At 36.5% G+C, this 19,527-nt stretch overlaps 2 long non-coding RNA genes across 2 annotated transcripts; both read right to left on the reverse strand.

Annotated features, from left to right (window-relative positions):
• LOC127512937 (uncharacterized) lies at nt 1-7,265 on the reverse strand. Its single transcript, XR_007930287.1, has 3 exons — nt 6,302-7,265; nt 2,639-5,504; nt 1-695 (listed from the first exon to the last, which is right to left on the reverse strand). It is a non-coding gene; the product is annotated as an uncharacterized LOC127512937 (long non-coding RNA).
• Nucleotides 7,266-8,081: 816 nt separating this feature from the next.
• LOC127513036 (uncharacterized) lies at nt 8,082-16,821 on the reverse strand. The gene is made up of 3 exons (XR_007930309.1): nt 16,765-16,821; nt 13,148-13,225; nt 8,082-8,416 (listed from the first exon to the last, which is right to left on the reverse strand). It is a non-coding gene; the product is annotated as an uncharacterized LOC127513036 (long non-coding RNA).
• Nucleotides 16,822-19,527: the final 2,706 nt, after the last annotated feature.

The raw sequence follows: 19,527 nt of genomic DNA on the forward strand, positions 1-19,527 counted from the left end.
AGTCATTCATTCCTAAAAAATCATTTTTCATTTTCAGTAACTTATAAGTTTTCATACAGTTCAAAAAATAACTCACCAATTTTTATGACTTTTCTAAGCTGAATTAATATCATTATTTTAAGTAGGCTAAATTAATCAACTGAACTTATAAGTGCAATCGTGGGTTTGGCATCACTGTATCAATCAGATTCCCTAAACTTTAAAAGTTCTATTCAAATATGTGTAAAACAGCAGAAAAATAAATAAAACAAATGGTCAAATTATGCAAGCATAATTATTCATGCGTAAAATATGCTGGGAAGATGACTAATGAGACTGAAATAAGATTTTTTTTTTTTTTTTTTTTTTCAGTGATACTTTTATACATGTTTGTGATGCTTTAGTGCAGTGTAACGCTGGGTCAAAATTCTATCAGTAAATAACCTTGTGGTCGTCAGTAACCTTCATGAGTGATCTGCATGCCAGCAAATCTCATATCCTATGTATTGGTCACAGGCTGTGCAATGAGGAACCAAGCATCCTTTATCTGCCTCCTGCTGTATCAGCTTCTCTCTTCTAGCAAAGGCTGGATCACAGATAAGTAAAACAAACCAAATGCCTAAAGTTACCTTTGTCATCCACAATTCCTGAGCTCCTGTCCATTGGCTTGGTTCTGCACTGCATGGGCTATCAGTATCAGTATGCATATGCCTAGACTGATAAATCAAAGAAACACACACTCAGAGAAAAAGAATAGATTAGTTGTGTGGGTATTTGTATTTTGTTTTTGTGTCATATCATTTATTATCACTAAAGGAAGCTTCCGTAACTCCTGTCCCTCAAATAATGACGTGATTAGCACAATGAGACGGAAGGGGAAAGGGGATAGTCCTGTTTGACTTCCACAATATCATTTATCTTCCTTCACATTCCTCACTGTTAAGCAGCTGAACTTCGGACTCATGGTTCAGAGTACAGAGAAAAGTGTGTGTGTTTTAAGAACTTTTTAAAACATGTTTAAAGACATTTCTTTGATATAATGCACTAAATAAATCACAGAATCCCTGTTAAAATAAAGATGAAAGAAGCAAGCTGTTGCATACTGATTTAATCAAAACCAGAGACAAACAAAGTCTCATGGGCAGACTTTTGAAAGCAGTGAACTTGATTTTTTTTTTGTAGTTTTTGCATAGTATGCATGAGGGTGGAATGTGTATCAGTCTCATCAGACTGAGGAGATCACACTCCAGCTATTTAGTTTGAATTTCCATAACACAGGAAGAAACAGAACATGCTTAGAAGCTAATCCATGCAATGGTACGATCAGCTGCAGAGGGAGAGAGAAGAAAAACTGATTATGCAACAGAATAGAACTAAATAAATAGCTTAAGAGATACGTAAAATAACTGAGCAGTCTGAAAAAAAATGAAAAAAGAGAAAACATGGAGGCATGGGGACATGAGGACATAGAGAAAGAGGAGGACACTGAGAGAGTGGGACTAAGAGAGACAGATGGAGAAGTGTTATGACCTGCTGGTCTATGCTATAGGGAAGCTGTTAAAAATCAAGCAAGAAGGACAGATAGAGAAGATGTGGGAGAGAGAGAGATGAGGTTAAAACAATAGTTTTAATATACGAATGAACTCGGGTGACTGTTTAAACTACTCTCCTAAGCAAACAAAGTTGAAGCAAAGATTACTTATGTAACTGTAAGCTTTTTGACTGTGTTTGAGTGTTGAAATTTAATAGTAAAAAGCACCGTCAAATCTTAATTGTGTTTTACTTCAAAACAGTAATAATCATTACTGTTTTTTCCATTTAAAAACTATGTATTTTGAGAGAATTACACATGTAGACACCATGCATTTAGGGTTGTAATGTAAGTCAATGGCCGTTTAAATTGTAGGTAAGCAAATAATAATACATTTTTATACTAGTAACTTTTGTAACAGTTGTTATGATTTTCTTTAAACTAAATAAACTGAATAAAGATTACAGGTGCATAGCCAACTTCCTATCACCACAAACACTGAATGGAATCATATTGTTCAAATGAACACATATGCGCTGCTTTCGAAATCGAATACTTCTCTACTATATAGCACGCGAAAAACAGCATGCGAACAGAGTAGTATGTCCGAATTCATAAGGTGCATCCCAATTCGCGTACTTATGCACTATTCTATGACGTTTTTAAGTATAAATAGTGCAAGTAGTGTATTCACACTGAAAATTCCAAAAAGAAAAAGTACACTTTAAATACCCGGTTGGTTCACCAAATTAACAGAAAAAAACGAAGTGTGGAATGTTGGACACTTCATGCACTCAACTGTCGCAGCTTTAATTACGTAGCGGAGGGGGAGAAGGTATCAGTCTCCTGTTGTTAAATGACAAAATAACCTTATACAATTCACACACTACATGGATGAGTACATAGTGTATAAGTGCATAGTGTATAGTGTGTCGTTTGGGACGCAACTATAGTATTTGAAAAACAGTAGGCGAAAAATACCCGGATGACTTACTACTTCCGGCGAGATTCTGAAGTGCGCATATGATGGACACTATCCCGAGGCCACGGGAGAGGATTTGTGAATGGATGCAGCTCGTCCATTACAGCTTATTTTAGTTAACAAAAAGTGATAAAAGTGCTTTTTACCTGTCTGGGTGACCTGGAATCAAAGAGGTAATGCTGCACCGCTTTTGTCAGCATGTTGATTTTATGTTGTCATGAATAAAAAACACAATGACAGATAAAGACAGTCATACAAAATTATAAGAAATTGACAAATGTAGGGGTGTAACAATATATCGTGTCACAATAGAGTACCTCAGATGACGTGTTTTTGTAGGCAAAACCCGGAAGGGATTTAGCATTGTAGGACTTCCGGTTCCATCGCCCTTAAGTCTATGGGTTTTTTGAATGGGTTTTTGCTAAATCGCCTGAAATAAGGTCTGTGGTTAACAAAGCCTCTAAATATTTTCACGTTTTGATCTAATCAAAGCGTTCACCGCGCTCTCCCAGCTAATTAGGTGCTGAGACCTATACATCAAATTAAGAATACAAAAAAGGTCTGCACTCTGAAGCACTTTAATCATAATACACAGGAGATAAGATGACAAACGTTTCGGCTCTTTGCCTTCATCAGTGCGACAATTTCACTCACTCTCAATAATAATATAGAAAATGCACTACAAATCCTTAGGTGATCCTGATCATAATTAAAGCAATCAGATAATCAGTCCACAGACTACAGTTATAGTCCATCTGAAACAACAAATCACAGTTAAAAACAATACTAGAAATAGTCACACATCTGAAAAAAAAACAATAATAATATTGATAATTCCCAGAACTCATGTTTCACGTTTTGAAAAAATCACGTTTTGATCTATGACATAAAACACATTAGTTATAACCCGCTTGTGATTTTTTTAACTTTTATTGTGTCTAACCTTTATGACTACTTACTTTGGCGGGGACTTTAGACGTCATCATGACAAACAGGACATTTGGACAGTATTCATACACAGCGCAGATCATAATCAGCGAGCATGTTTTTAAATAAAGTTGTTTTTTAAATAAAGTGTGAGGAAGCTTGGTGGTGGTGACGTTGATCCACGACCATGGTGTGCTGTAGTCCGTTTATAGCCTACTGTTAGCTTTTTATATCTGACGACTTTATTTAGGCTTCAAAATGTATAAATGTTGTGTTAACTTGTAAAGATTATCTTGATAGACAAAACGTGCAAGTGTCATAACCCTTTGTTATTTTTTGCGATTTTCCAAAAGCCTATGGGAAAAATGCATAGGCTTTCGATCGAGGGAACCCATGCGCCGCTAACTTCCGGGTTGGCCTACAAAAACACGTCATCCCTGAGGTACTCTATGCATATCGCAATACAAAAATGCAACAATATGTATCATGGATAGTAACAATATGTAGGCTATTGTGTATAGTTCACCCATTAAAGTTACTGTGTGAGAAAAAAATCAAGTTTTAGTGTCACTACTACATTAAACTACTATATATAATGTTGAATATAATGTATTAATGTAATGGGGGAATATTTGTGGGTCCTGATAATGTCAAATGTCTCATGTTACCAGTAAAAAGTGGCCTACATTATTTTAAATGTATCTAGACAGTGACAGAGTGCAAGCATATTTGTATAAAATAATTCTGTATTTTAAGCTTCAGAATGTTTTTTTGCATTGGGTTACCAGCACCAAGTCCATGCCTATTCATTTCTACCCCCAATGTAATACCAAATGTAGCATTTTAATCAACAGTAAATTTTTTGTAAACCTTTTACCATATGTCTTGGAGTATCGAAATAATATCGTATTGTGAGTTCAGTATCGCAATATGTACCGAATCGTGACATGAGGGTATTGTTACACTCCTAGTCAAATGTAATCACCCATGTTAGTTTGGATGTATCATTACACCCTGAACAGCTAAAATGGCTTTTAAAGTGCTATCCATGGCATACTGAAAATCATAGCGGAGAACTGACTAATTTGTATTGGTCAATTCCTCGTGGAATTACATCTAGGGTATACTTAGTATTTGTCACAGACTTGGCTTGAGGTTAATATGAGGGCCAGAATATTCCAATTGTCACAGTGAATTAAATTTTTATTTTATGCTTGTATCAGTATGTTAAATGTGATATGCTCCTCACAACAATTATCAAAAAAAGCACCAAATGGCACAAAGCCAGTTTGTGGTTTTGATGGTGTCTATCTACATCTGCCAGAACCATAAAATGGCGTGTCCCAATGGTGGGATTGTACAGGAAGTGTATATACAATCAAACCTACCATAATTTAGATGCTGATACAGATGTTTTCACTGTCTGCACAACAGCATTTATATTTCAAGATATTAATATTTAGTAGCAGTAGAAAAAACAGCTGTAGTTCAACAACTGTCATGATCAAAATCATAAAAGCTCCATAATTGTCGAAAATGGCCTCTAATGACAAAATGAAAAAAGGAAAAAGTTTAATTTGTGAAGTATTAATATAAGTATTAGTAAAAGATTTTAATTTGCCTCAAAGGATATGAGCCAAATGTTCTCCCCATTAAGTTAAATTGCACAATTACTGCTGTGAGAAGATAAATGGGCCCCTGATAGCAATTCATACCACTCAACTTCATGTTTCATTTTTCCAACACAGGGATTTGGCCTTCAGTAGATCAATCATTTAAAGGATAATGTCAGGGCAGATTCTTAAATCCACTTTATTTAAAAGTAGTATATTTTTAACATGGAATGGATCAAAGTTAATAGTTAGTACTCATCTGCAGTGCTGGGTCGAGGTCGAGATGTGCACAGCTCTGGCTGATGATGTTTGTGGTGACTGACTGTAGCCATGGTGAGAGTGGGAGAGACCAATGCAGTGAATAAGAGGATTCTGGCAGCTGGGAGACTACAGGCTTTTTAGCTGTCACAGGGTGTTATGGCCCCAAGTGGTGAATGGCCTCTGACTCAGCTAAAAAGGCCTGTGTATAAAACTGGGGGGAGAGAGAGAGACTGATTAACAGAAAGGGAAATAAAAGGAATAGGTCACAGCAATGAAAGCACAATGTATTTACTTAACTCCAGACTTTGCAAAGACTATCAAGTTTTATTCTACATGGCCGTATGATCCAGCTCCCTCATGTACAATTCTATTATGTTTTCATATTACTATTACTTATTCATCATGTTATGTTTATTTGTTTGGTCCTCTCTCTCTGTCTCTTTTTCCTCTCATTGGCCCGCTCTAGCTGGTGCTGTTTATTCTTCTCATTCTGATTCTGTGTTTGCAGATCAAACTCAAGATCACAGAAAAGTATTTCGTTTTCCTAGTCTTTTGTCTCTTTCTTTGGTCGTTTTCTCTTGCGTTCCCTCTTTCTCACTCATTATACTTTTATTTATTCCCCTACTTTATTGTTCACTGTTTTAAATGATGAAACAAGCCAAGACACAGCAGTAGATAATTCTGCTGACTTTTCCCACACACAATATTTACATGTTCCTTTTAGTTCACATGTTTATTTAAGTATCAGCATACGAAGTGTTTCAGCCTCACTTAATATTGGATTCGAAATAAATAAATATGTGGTCATGAAATATTATTTTATAATCTTAGCTGTATATTATCTTAAAGTTTCTGCCAAGAAAAAAACAGTCAAATAAGCAACTAGATGAATGCTGCAACAATATTACATTAATATTAATATTTAATAATAGGTAATACAGAAGTTGCAAATAAAACAAGATCTGTGCGTGATACGAGAGACATGAAAGTAGTTCCAGTTACAATTACTTGGAAGAGTGGACTGATGTACAGCATTGTCATGAATGACGGCATGATTAACCAATCAGAATCAAGTATTCCACGGAGCTGTTTAGGTTGTGTTATGTTACATTGTGATGTTCTTCTTGCTGCCTTTCAGGAAGATGTTTTTAGGCACCCCTTCTGTTGCTGTTAACAAAAAGAAAAATGGTTACTGCTACTGAATTAATAAACAGAGACTTTAAAGAATGTCTTTCTGGCTCCATACTGTCTCTGTGGACATCCTTTGCCTAGCTGGTCGTGCTATTGATGCCTTCCTTCCTGTGTGGTGGAGCCACAGAGCTGTATGGCAGATAATACATTATCATTTCTTCGGACACAGTGTGTTTTCAATGATAAATTGGGGCTTCTTTTAAATACATCCATGTATGAACCTGATAATGAGGTGCGTGGTGTGCTCCAATTTTTCACGTTTTAGTTGCAAAAGCTCAATTGTGGGCAAATAAAATTACATTACAATTTATAGTGTTTTAGCAGTTCAGATAACACTGATAACTAGACACACAGACACACACACATGACTATATTTTTCTCTTTATATACAGACGTGCATTTACTGTTCCACAGATGATCTTCAATTAGGAGCACATGAATTGGCTGAGGTTTCAGGAAGCACCTGCTCTGGGGAAAAGCATTCCATGAATTCCAGTTTGAAGATATATGTGTCAGAGATTGAGAACATCCCTTTCAAAGCCATTCGTTAATAGCTCATTCCACCATGATAGAAATACACTCTCATTAGCCAATTTATTTAGTACTTGCCACGACACCCTACTGAAATTCTTTTCAAAGCTGAAGCCAAGTTTCATCTTTGGCTTTGCTAGTTTCTGTGTATAACATTCCCTCCTGATGCTCACACTGCTTTTTGAGGAACAGAAATACTTGCGCCAACTCCCCCAACTTTATGGTAGGGGACGAATTAATTTGAATTCAATACAATTCACCAAAAATCACTCTATGAAAAACAAAAAAAGAATTAGGTTAAAACAGAAACCTGAAATTAATACTTATCACACATTACAAATGAAACAAAAGTGTATTTAATGACTATTTTTTAAACAAACATTTCAAACAAGGGCTGCACGATATATTTAAATTATTGAAATATCGAAAATGTAGGTTACATATCGTGATATGCATTTTGCAACGGATAACTGCCTGATTTTAATACTCTAAAAGATTACAAAAAGTCCAAGTTTTAGGTCGACGCAGAGAGTAGACTGAACACATGACTGTTACATACGTGTGACATGCTTAATGTTATTAAATGCAATAATCGAAGTACTCAAGCGCACAGAAAGCCGCCTCTTGGAAAGCGCGTGATTACGAATTCAGTTCTCTTCCACAGCTTTTATGGCCAAATTCAAGTACACACCAAATTATGTCAAAATGCCCGTCTTGGTGAGTATTCACATAAACATGGTCAGTTATGTCTTAAGTGGAGTAAACAGTTGAGAAAGAAAGTGTGCATGTAACAATATATTGGATCTGTGCAGCTCTTAAAGTGACAGCAGCCTAATAAACATGCTTCCGTCTGTGTGCTTTAATGTTAATCAAACAACAAGAGACAAAGAGAAAATTACTCATTGCTCTTGACTAAATAACTTTTGATCAAGATCAAGATCATAGGTTTGATTCCCAGCAAAAAAGAACATACATGAACTGATATAAAAAGTGTATGCCTTTAATGCAGTGTAAGGTTATTTGGACAAAACCATCTGCTGAATGCATACGTGTAAATAATCTCATATGGTACTGTATAGCAAAATACATTAAAAAAATAAAAAATTGTTTTTATGTCAGAGCCATAGCCACGTGGGCATGTGCTCCGACATACAGTGCGCTTGCACTTCAGGTGACCCAAATTAGAGTCCAGACTCAAGGTCCTTTCTAGGTCCAATTCCCCTGTCTCCTCTCCACTGATTTCCTCTGTCCTCATGCTGTCCTATCTAAATGAAGGCAAAAAAGCCTTTAACCATGAAAGTATGCAAACTTACCCGAAAACATCATAATCGTAATAGAAATTTTGTATGCACATTCCAAAACGCGTCAGTGTGTTGACACTTTGCAGGCATGTTCATGACCCTAAATGAAAAAAAGTGACAAAAATTCAAGAAGATCATCATAGGTCACCCAGTATTTTTAACAAAACCTAATATGAAGGCTAGAGACACAGAGTACGTCACTGTTACTGTATCTCATGATAATGAATTACATAGGCACTGGCTTCTCTGTGAATTGCTATGTCTGGGTGGTTGGTTCTAAAACTGTACGCTGTTAAAAAAAAAACCCTGATGTGTTTCGTATATAGATTTATATAGATATACATTTTTAGATTTAGATTTGTATATACGGGACTAAACCATTAATGACTCAAACCGCTCAGATAGAAACAGATCCTGTCCTGTTCATGGCCTAGAGGTCAGTATCACTATTGAGGCTGATCTTCATTGAGTTGACTCCTTGTTGCTCTACCACCCTCCACAACCGCTTCCTGTTTGTCATTCCGAGTGACTCCAGGACACGTAAACAAGAATCCCAAAACTGTTTTTCATTTCCACAACATCGTCATGTTGTGGGGAGTTATTCTAGCTATTGACCACACAAATGAATGCGGTCACACAGATAAGTGACTGAATACAATATTCCAGGCCAGGTCTATCATTTCCATACCACAAGGACGCAGAGTGGCAGATGAAAATAGAACTTTTGGCTGTGGGCTTCACAATGTCAGTATGATGTTGATTGAATATGCTAGGTCTCTTTGTCTCTTTCACTTTCTTTGCCCTGATCTCTTTTCAAGCGGTAGTTCACACAAAAATGAAATTTCTGTCATCATTTACTAATCCTTGTGTAGTTCTAAACCTGTATGTTTCTTTTTTCCTGACACAAATTTTGAATAATGTTTCAATTGTTTTGTCCATACATTGGAAGTCAAAAACAACACTGGGCCCCACTGGAAATTTTTGGATTATAATCGAACCAACAATGCTATAGTTTTTGTCTGATAAAATAAACATGAGCATGTTTGAAGCTGAAATATATAGAGCATACATATACGGTCATGTCTTCTGCAAGCTTCAGACATTTTGCAAGACCGGCATGGACACAAATATGCACACACACACATTTTTGCTATTGTTTTTGGAGCCAAGGAGAAGTCTGGAGTGTGCCGTGCAGGAAGGTAAAGACCATGTCACAGCTGACCTCCATGACTTTTGACCCCCTCATCCCTGCTGTTTTAGGATGTAAGTTTGACCACATCAATGGGGCACAATAGGCAAGAACGTCAAACCACCAACATGCATCACAAAACAGCAGGACACTCACATAAAACACGTTCATGGTCAAAGTAAGTACACAATCAAACACAAATGCAGATACAGAGTCATGTTTCACACACGCACATTTACATATATGCTACCGTTCAAAAGTTTGGGGTCAATATGATTTTTTTAAGAAATACTTTTATTCAGCAAGGATGCATTAATCAAAAGTGAGTAAAGACACTTACGCTGTGACTAAAGATTTCTGTTTCAAATAAATGCTGTTCTTTTGAACTTTCTATTCATCAAATAATCCTAGAAAAAATGTATCACAGTTTCCACAAAAATATTAAGCAGCACAATTATTTTCAACATTGATAGTAATAAGAAATGTTACTTACGCACCAAATCAGCATATTAGAATGATTTCTGAAGAATCATGTGACACTGAAGACTGATGACAGTAATGATGCTGAAAATTCAGATTTGCCAACACAGAAATAAATTACATATTAAAATATATTTAATAGAAACCAGTTATTTTAAATTGTAATAATATTTCACAATATTACTGTTTTTTTCTGTATTTTTGATCCATTAAAATCTGCTTTGCTGAGCATAAGAGACTCTTTCAAAAACAAAATCTTACTGACCCAAACATTTCAACAGCAGTGTATACAGTTGTGACGGTTTCGGGACGTAGACGCACCATTTTAATTACTATCACGTGAATGAAATTATGTTGACCAATCAGGAGAAAGACAGAGGATGATGCGGAGGGCACGAAAAGGAAGCGGAAAGGAAGAGGCCAGTAACAGTTGCAGTCGAGTCAATTGTCACAGCTCACGTTTCTCTTCGTTCAAGCCTAAATCTTTCGTCTGTTACTAAAGATTTCAGTGGAAGTGAATGTGTAAGTTACAAGTAAGCTGATTGAGTCAAGTCACCTGGGTGGAACTAATACAGCGCTGCTGATTCGGGTTGGTACAGTTGACTGAAGAAATGAACCCGAAACAGCAGCGCTGTATTAGTTCCACCCAGGTGACTCGACTCACTCAGCTTACTTGTAACTTACACATTCACTTCCACTGAAATCTTTGGTAACAGGCGAAAAATTTAGGCCTGAACGAACTGTTACCGGCCTCTTCTTTTCCGCTTCCTTTTCATACCCTCTGTATCATCCTTTGTCTTTCTCCTTATTGGTTAACATAATTTCATTCACGTTATAGTAATTAAAACGGTGCGTGTACGTCCCGAAACCGCCACACAGTATATGAGCCCTTGCATGCTAAACTGAAACTATACCACTAACGCATCTTACAATTTTATGATGATAAACACATCCAGGACTGTCTAGAGACCCCTTAAAAAATGTTTATATTGAGTACTGACTTATTTTTTTTTTTGCTTTTGATCCTCTCTTACTCTCTACAGACACACTCTGATGTAAACACAGACAGGCACGAAAAACATGCAAACATTGATAAACTCTGTTTTCTTTGCTGCAAAGCTGCTTAGTTCCGATATATTAGATCTGACATCTCTCTCCCCAGATTCCAATCTGGAGTATTCACATTTTGTACTGGAACAAAGACACTAAATTTAGCCTGCAGAAGGAGAGAGAGAGAGATACATAGATGATAGGAATAGAGAGAGTCTTTTATCAGTGAGTTTAATAATGCATCAAGCATCTCCATCCTAGACGAGTCTCATTGCAGCGAGGTTGCTCAGTCATGGTAATGTGTTTGTCATTGCTTCCAGACTGCTTCAGCCTGCGTTTGTAGACAGAGACACTTTGCCTGTCCTCCTCTAACCCCGCTCCAGTCTCAGAGTCCGCCAGTCACACTCACAGTCTGTGCGCTGAATTCTGATATCTACCTCCATATTGCAATGAACTATAAGGTAGATAGATAGATAGGTTTACAGACAGACTTATAGCATGTTAGATAGACTGACAGAACGTTAGATAGATAGATAGATAGATAGATAGACAGACAGACAGACAGACAGACAGACAGAGATACTGCGACAAGCATTCCTTTATATTGCCTGTCTGTTTTATACCTTCCTCTCACAGTTTTTGTTTCATGGTCTCTATTAGAGGCTCTGAGGGGAGCTATTTGAAGTTATAATCCCTTGGACGAACAAGAGGGGGGATGATCGATAAGGCTATAATGAAAGTGTGTGCGCGCTCAGGGAGTTTTTGGTGTGTGTTTGGGAGAGGATGTTTCTAGATGCACACATGCCAGCAGTGTTTGTGAGTGCATGTATACTCTGTGTAACAATTGCTGCAGATACTTATTTAAAAATTGAAACAAACTGATTCAGTTCAGCATAAAACATTTCAGGGTGACATATAAACTGTCAACTTTCAGTAAACTTTCAGCCTCTGCACACTTCAGCAAACGTCTAGAGCCCTGCAGTTAGTTATGGAATGAGGGCCCAATGTAACCAGATCTCAATGCATCTCTTTACAGTGCAGTTGTGGTCAATATTTTTAGTCGCTGAGTCCTTTGTAATTACCCTCCTGCGTGTTTGCTTTCTGGATGGTGGCAGAAACAGAGGGAAAGAGAAGAGAAACACAGAAAAGAGAAAGGCAACTTGCATGCAGGAATGCTAAATACATGGGAGAACACACACCACAGATATACTGTGTGATTAAGAGCCTGACCTCAGTTTTGGTCTCATTCTTTTGGGTTTTAAGCTTTTTTTATTTGCTCTGAGCTAAATATGTAAGAAATATAGAATATCATATTCTATATTTCTTACACATTTAGCTCAGAGCAAATTACGTTTCCCATATGCCAGTCTTTATGCATAAGGGGACATAAAGACTGGCATATGGGAAACATAATACTGATAGCTTAAAGTGTTAGTTCACCCAAAAATGAAAATGCTGTCATTAAGTACTTACCTTCATGTCGTTCTAAACCTGTAAGACTTTTGTTCATCTTTGGAACACAAATGAAGATCTTTTCGATGAAATCTGAGAGCTTTCTGTCCCTCCATAGACAGCTACGCAACTGACACTTTGACGCTTCAAAAAAAGTTCATAAAACCAATACATATGAATTGAGTGGTTTAGTCTAAATTTTCTGAAGAGACTGGATCACTTTATATGATGAACAGATTTAATTTAGCAATATAAGCAAACATTCTTGAGCTTCCGTTTACCACAACTGATGTGTGAGTTTATGAATGTTTATATGTGAATAAAGGCCTAAATTCAATCTGTTCATCATATAAAGCGATCATGACTCTTCAGAAAATTTGGACTAAACCGCTCAATTTATATGGTTTAGTTTTACAATCTCTTTATGAAGCGTCAAAGTGTCAGTTGCGTAGCTGTCAATGGAGGGACACAAAGTTCTCCTATTTTTTCAAAAAGTCTTATGGGTTTGGAACGACATGAGTAATTAATGACAGAATTTTCATTTTTGGGTGAATGGCAACAAGATGTTTACACAAGGTAAATATAAATTAATTTGTTTGTATCAATCACAGTGCACATTGAAGCAAATCATGAAGTGTATCAGAATCTGAGGCACCTTACCGATCATTTAGTAAATCTTAAGAGGGGGCTCAGCTTATGTTAAGAGAGTCCAGAGTCCTGCTTTTCGGCGATGCTGAACTGCAAACAAACAAACAATTTAATCAATCAATCAATCAATCAATCAAATGTTGGTTGTTGGTGTGAATTTGCAGTCTGTACTAAATGTGATGCAATATAAAAGAACATGCACCATGAAGAAACATCTTTCTATTGAGTTGTCTTTGTGAAGACGTGAAATGTATGCAAAAACAAAGACTTTATGCCACCAGCATTTTCCGATTTATGTCCAAATGACTCTTATGAGGCGGTACATCTGACTCACTTTACTTAATGAGGTTATCATTATTTTCAGTGATGTCCGTATCAAAATTAAATATGTTTTGTGTCTGTAACTTACTAACTGATTGTCAATTTGACATTCATTATTTTTTATAGGCTTAATAAATTAAGATATATTCATTCCCCGCATATGTCTGAGTGCAACACAGTATTGTAGCCTATAAAATTTCCTTTTACTGTTTCTGCAATACAGCCAACTCATTATTGTATTTATTTACTTATTCAAAAACATAATTAAACAGGATATAGGCTACCCCAAAATGTTGGGAAGTTGTGATTTCCTTTTGGATATTTTGTCAAAGCAAACCTGTCAAGTAAACAAGAAAAACTCTTCGTTCTGAGAACAGTTTTCTAAGCTGCCTTATTACAGTGTTAATAGGAATCCATGTGCTGAGGGCTGATCTGAGACCAGCGCAATAAGTGAATCCTGGCAGGAATATTAGTGATCTGCAGTTCATTAGCAGAAAGTAAGCAACCCAATCAACACATTCGCAACAGGTCCTAGAGTAGCAGAAGAATAACTAACACATACATGCGGAAGAGGTAAAAAATAGCTCACTACAAAACACTGAATATATTACACTGACTGGACTATTCACATATCTATATAGTAAAACTTAAAATCCAAGCCAAATAAAGCAATAAAAGGAGACATTTTTGCACCATTGCACCAAAGAAGCGATCAAAAACAGGCCACGAATGTGTATTTACAAAATAAATAGGGTCAGTTTTCATTTCATGTTAACCAATTCAGTTTGTGTAAAAGTCCTTTTTCATTGCATGTGTCATGGGAATACGAACTTTTCTTGTGTGTCAGCCCATGTGTGTGGCCTGTACACAAGTTATAAAAATAGATACTGAAATTGCCTTTGGCATAACTCCATTCATGCTCTGTGCTCTGAACAGACAGAACAGTGTGATGAGCCAGCATTATGAAGACACATTAGTAATCAATTGCGTGTAGGGGCCCTCTGTGATGTCATGGACCCCTCCGGACGAGGATGATAAGACAGGGAGTGGCCTCTTCCTCCCTGACACAAGAGACACTGATAAGAAGTCTTTCATCTTGTGCCATCTGGGGCCTATCTATAGCTGAACACAGTAGCTGGTATGTGACAAATAGAGAAGGTAGTCCTATAACCCAGCACTAGGGAATCTACTTTAAAATGCAGAAGTTAAAATATTATATATATATATATATATATATATATATAATCCATCTTTTCACACCAAGGCAACTGGGGGACTCATATGCAACTATTACAAAAGGTGAAAACATTCTGTAATGCTCCAGAAGGAAAGACAAGGCATTTGAACTGGAGGTGTAAACTTTTTGAATTTGAAGATCAGGGTAAATTGTACTTATTTTGTCTTCTGGGAAACATGTAAGTATCTTCTGTAGCTTCTGAAGGGCAGTACTAAATGAAAAATGATCTTTAAACAAAATAAGAAAAATGTACACATCTATATCCTGTTCAAAAGTTTTCACCCCCCGACTCTTAATGCATTACGTTTCCTTTCTAGAGCATCAGTGAATGTTTTCAGCTTTTGTACTAGTTGCGTATGAGTCCCTCAGTTGTCCTCGGTGTGAAAACATGGACCTTTAAATCATACAGTCACTGCTGGAAAGGGTTCAAATATGCAAAAAATGCTGGAAAACCAAAGAATTTGCAGGACCTGGAGGATTTTTCAGAAGAAAATTGGGCGGTATAACTGCTCAGGACAAACAAGGATGAACAACCATCACAAAACAAAAAAACAGCCGTGAATCATCCAGGTAACGACATGCAGTATTAAAAATCAAGTGTATGTAAACTTTTTTGAGGTAAAAAATGTTTGTGTATGAGGTAATTTTTATAAATTCAACTTTTATTTTTATAAAATATCTTATTATAGAATATATATATATATATATATATATATATATATATGTGTGTGTGTATATATATATATATATTTATATATATATATATATATATATATATATATATATATATAATGCTTTTATATATTATATACACATTTATATACACATTACACACACACACAAAACATAGGCCCTTCACAGTGCAGGGAGTCGAATCTGTGAATTAAACTTTCCAGCACTGCACATAAAAGAAACCAACCAATTCACTGGTTTGACTCTGACTTTAAAGAGGAGAACATGTTTGCCAGAGAGAGGAGGGCAACCTATTTCATGTTTTATGGCAATGTCCAGAAGTTCAGTATTTTTGGAGGGAGGTGCACGATTATATTTTAAAGATATCACAGACCCAGTATGATCTCTGTCCTAGTTTATATATTCTTGGTGACCCTCGGCCTTTAAGTCATGTTAAAAAAAAAAACGAATCAGAGTGGATACAGAGCTGCATCATGCTGGGCAGACGTGTGATTGTAAAAAACTGGAAATCTTCCGGAAGACCTCCGATTTTTGAATGACTTTCGGATTTAGGGCGGGTGGCAGAACTTGAAAAACTCTCCTACAGTCTGCATGGAAGGATCGAAATTTATTCTGAGAAATGGGGGAAAATTTTGAATTTCTGTAATCCACAGCAGTAGCAAGCATGTGACGAGACAAAACAATGGTCATGGTGAATATGATTTAGCTTATAGTGGAAACTTGTGGTGCTGACAATACCCCCTTTTTTTTTTTTTTTTTTTTTTTTTTTCAATTTATACTGTTGTATTTACTTATTTTTTATATATTGTTACCATTTATTGCCTGTTTTGTTATATGTATGTTTTTGTGGACTGTTTATGTCAAGTACTTGATTGTTAATACCACATTTGTCTGCAAATAAGAATATCAATAAAATACAAATCATTAAAAAAAAAAAAAAAAAAAAAAAAGAGAACATGTTTTATTCCCTCAGCTCAGACAAAGCAGCAATATCTTATGGTCGTCCTACACCGCTACTTGTTGGAAAAAGTAGCACAAAAGTAGAAAAGCGGAAAAGGCTATATGGTCAAGCTTAAGGAAAAAACATCATGACTTATTTAATTATTCAATGTTATTAACACAGGTATGACTGAGCATGAAGCTGCATAGCTTGGAGAAGCACAGCAATATGCAATTCAACAATAATTACAGCACTGTAAAGCAGAACAGAAAGGCCACAGCATCATCATAATTCTACATATGCAAAGCTAAGGGCATTTTAATAAACAGCACAGCAAATCACAAAGGAAAATCTAGCATGTCCCTTGTACATCCAGAGAGTTACTGTAAGGCGCTTTGTTCTTTCGTAATGTTCCAGATAAGCACATCAATAATTTACCTTTTATGAAAGTATAAGCCGGTTTGTGCATAGGGTATAGTGTGTGCTCACACTGCGTGCCTCTTATTTATGGTTATGAAATGCACACCAGGCCAAAGTAAACACTGACCATGTCCGTTTTCTCTCTCTCTCTCTCTCTCTCTCTCTCTCTCTCTCTCTCTCTCTCTCTCTCTCTCCTTTTGGCTCACCATAATGCTTCTCATTGATCGCCCTGTAAATTTATTAGCCATTGTGACAGCTTCCTGCCAGGTTGAGCAGGCGATCAGAGGAAACACACAACTGCTCAGATAAAGGCATGGCACACAATACCTATTGTGTCCTGATTGCGGGTCAAAGTATTACCCCGAATGGAATATTTTTCAGGTATGCGTGTACGTTTGTGTCTATGAACGTGTGGCCATGTTTTCTCAGTGTGGTTATGCATGCACCTCCTTTATCCACTAAAGCTGAAGAATGAAGATTGTCGCTAGAAAGGCTTAAAAATTCCAAACACAAGGTCAGAAAAACAAGAGAGCGCCAATGAGAAGAACAAAACAGGGTAAAAGGAAATGGATTCCAGCCAAAGCCAAACAAATGAACGACAATACATTTAATGAATTACCTTGACCTTTTGCGGTCAATAGCACTCCAAATTTAAGTTCAGTGTTTTGAGGAAAGTATTTGAAAGGGTGTGCACTGGACTACTGGTTACATAAATGAAAAACAATATTATCTGTCCTTTCAACACTGCCAAACAGGAACATTACATATTGTAACATCTATTAAGCTCACAACTAATTTTAGGAGTGAGCTTTGAGTATGTCCCAGTTCTATTTGTATAAGTGATGACAAAATGGCTGCATAACTGTAGCAAGTGTCTCTTGCTCTTTATGTTTGGAGGTCTGTGTTGGTGTATATGCATTATTTTTAAATATATATTTTATGGTTTCTGTGTCAGAGGTGTTGGGGGCTTAGCGTGTTATGGCTTGTTTGCATGTGTGTTCATGTGGAAGATTCCATTAGAAGTGATACTGAGTGAATGACACTGGTTTAGCTGGATGATTGACAGCTCCCTGTTTTAAAACAGGCAGTGTGTCTTACAGGCATCAAATAGACGGAGTCACACACTGAGACATAAATAGGATTGGCCTTATGGTTTGTTTCTTAACCCTAACTCTAAGGGGCGCAAGTGCTGAGGTTCATGTAGACTTTACGCTTCTTATCACACATCAACACCAGTTATTCAGTAAAGCAATAATCAATAAATGAACATTCCTGACTATACTGATAACATATGACATGATAAGCCTTATACTGGTAGCTCATGAAACTGCTTAACACACAATACAGGACTTTGCTAATACCTTGAATAGATTTTTAATTACCTTTATCAGGTGTGCTAATGAGCCTATCTCTTATGACCACCAAGGCAATTACCGCAGGTTCAACAGTAATGACGCATGGTGCACTTTGGTGTCTCTTGGCACAAATACCTTGTTTTTTTTTGGTATCATACCTATTATATATGTTTGATAAATTGTTATCTAACACTACATTCACCTTGCATGAAAAGTAGCTAGTTTTAAACATCAAATTGCTGAATCCCCCTTTAAAAATTAGGATTTTTTTTTTATCCTGTCCCACCTCAGAGGTCTTGACCTTCTCTTGAAATCCAATTCATTATAGTAAAACTATTTATAATTAAGTTAAATGTGCAGTAAGTGATCTGGGAAATGCTAACGTTAGCCTGCTAGCATTGAAAGCATACGAGTCTGAACTCACCCTCCCTGCCGTCCAAAGCCATGCCACCTCCAAAGCACATAAATGCGCGCGTGCGCGCACACACACACACACACACACACACACACACACACACACCTGCTCTCAGCAAAGTGTCACAAGAGATGGCATTAAACTACCTCATGTCTCAAAGCACATAACATTACAATACTAATAAACGTAAACAACTTAAAGAGCTTGTACCTGACTGCTGCAGATTCATTTCGGTGTTGATACTGTTGACATGGATACGCATAATTTTCGAGTCTGACTGAACAGCTCCGGTTAGAGCGTCACGGGTTGCCATCTCTTAATTACGGCAGTTATTGCGTGAACGCAGCATAAACTCATTGTTTTGATTCGGTAGGAATTGTAAAAGGTGGATTCTGTTTGTTTGCGGTACTCGTGACTGAGGTCTGTCTTTATAAACCAAAGTCCCTTTAAGATTATTCTATAGTCTTTGTATAAAGTCTAGGTAAAAACATAGGTTGGCAGGCAGGTAGGACATTGTTATGGAAGCCCGTTTCTGCCACAGTTGAGAAAAAAAAATATAATTCTGTAAGTCATAATAATGAGAAACTTTCTCATAATTATGACTTAGTATAGAGAATCACCTATTGCACCTTTAATTACAAGTACAAAAACATTTAGCTGTATCCTACATTAATTTGTGTGCAACCCTGTTAATGCATGGTTACAAAAAAATTACACCCAAGAAAAATTTTATGGTTAAAAAAAAAAAAAAAACATCTAGCCATCTAAAAAAAAAAAAAAAAGTTGATTTTATGTTTTTATTTGTTGGGTGTAAATTGCTAAATCGCACAATTCAGTTTTAATTTGTATTTAGATATATCTTATATTTTGATACCAGGTTTGAAAAATTGTAAAGCAATAAAGGATTCATGGTTTGGCTTAGTAATACTCCATCTGTTCAAGTCATGAAAGTGTTTTGCAGTCAACAGGCGCTGGTGGTTTAAACATGAGTATATTCTGCCACCTAGTGTT

The sequence above is a fragment of the Ctenopharyngodon idella genome, chromosome 5, assembly GCF_019924925.1.
Source record: "Ctenopharyngodon idella isolate HZGC_01 chromosome 5, HZGC01, whole genome shotgun sequence".
NCBI lineage: Eukaryota > Metazoa > Chordata > Actinopteri > Cypriniformes > Xenocyprididae > Ctenopharyngodon > Ctenopharyngodon idella.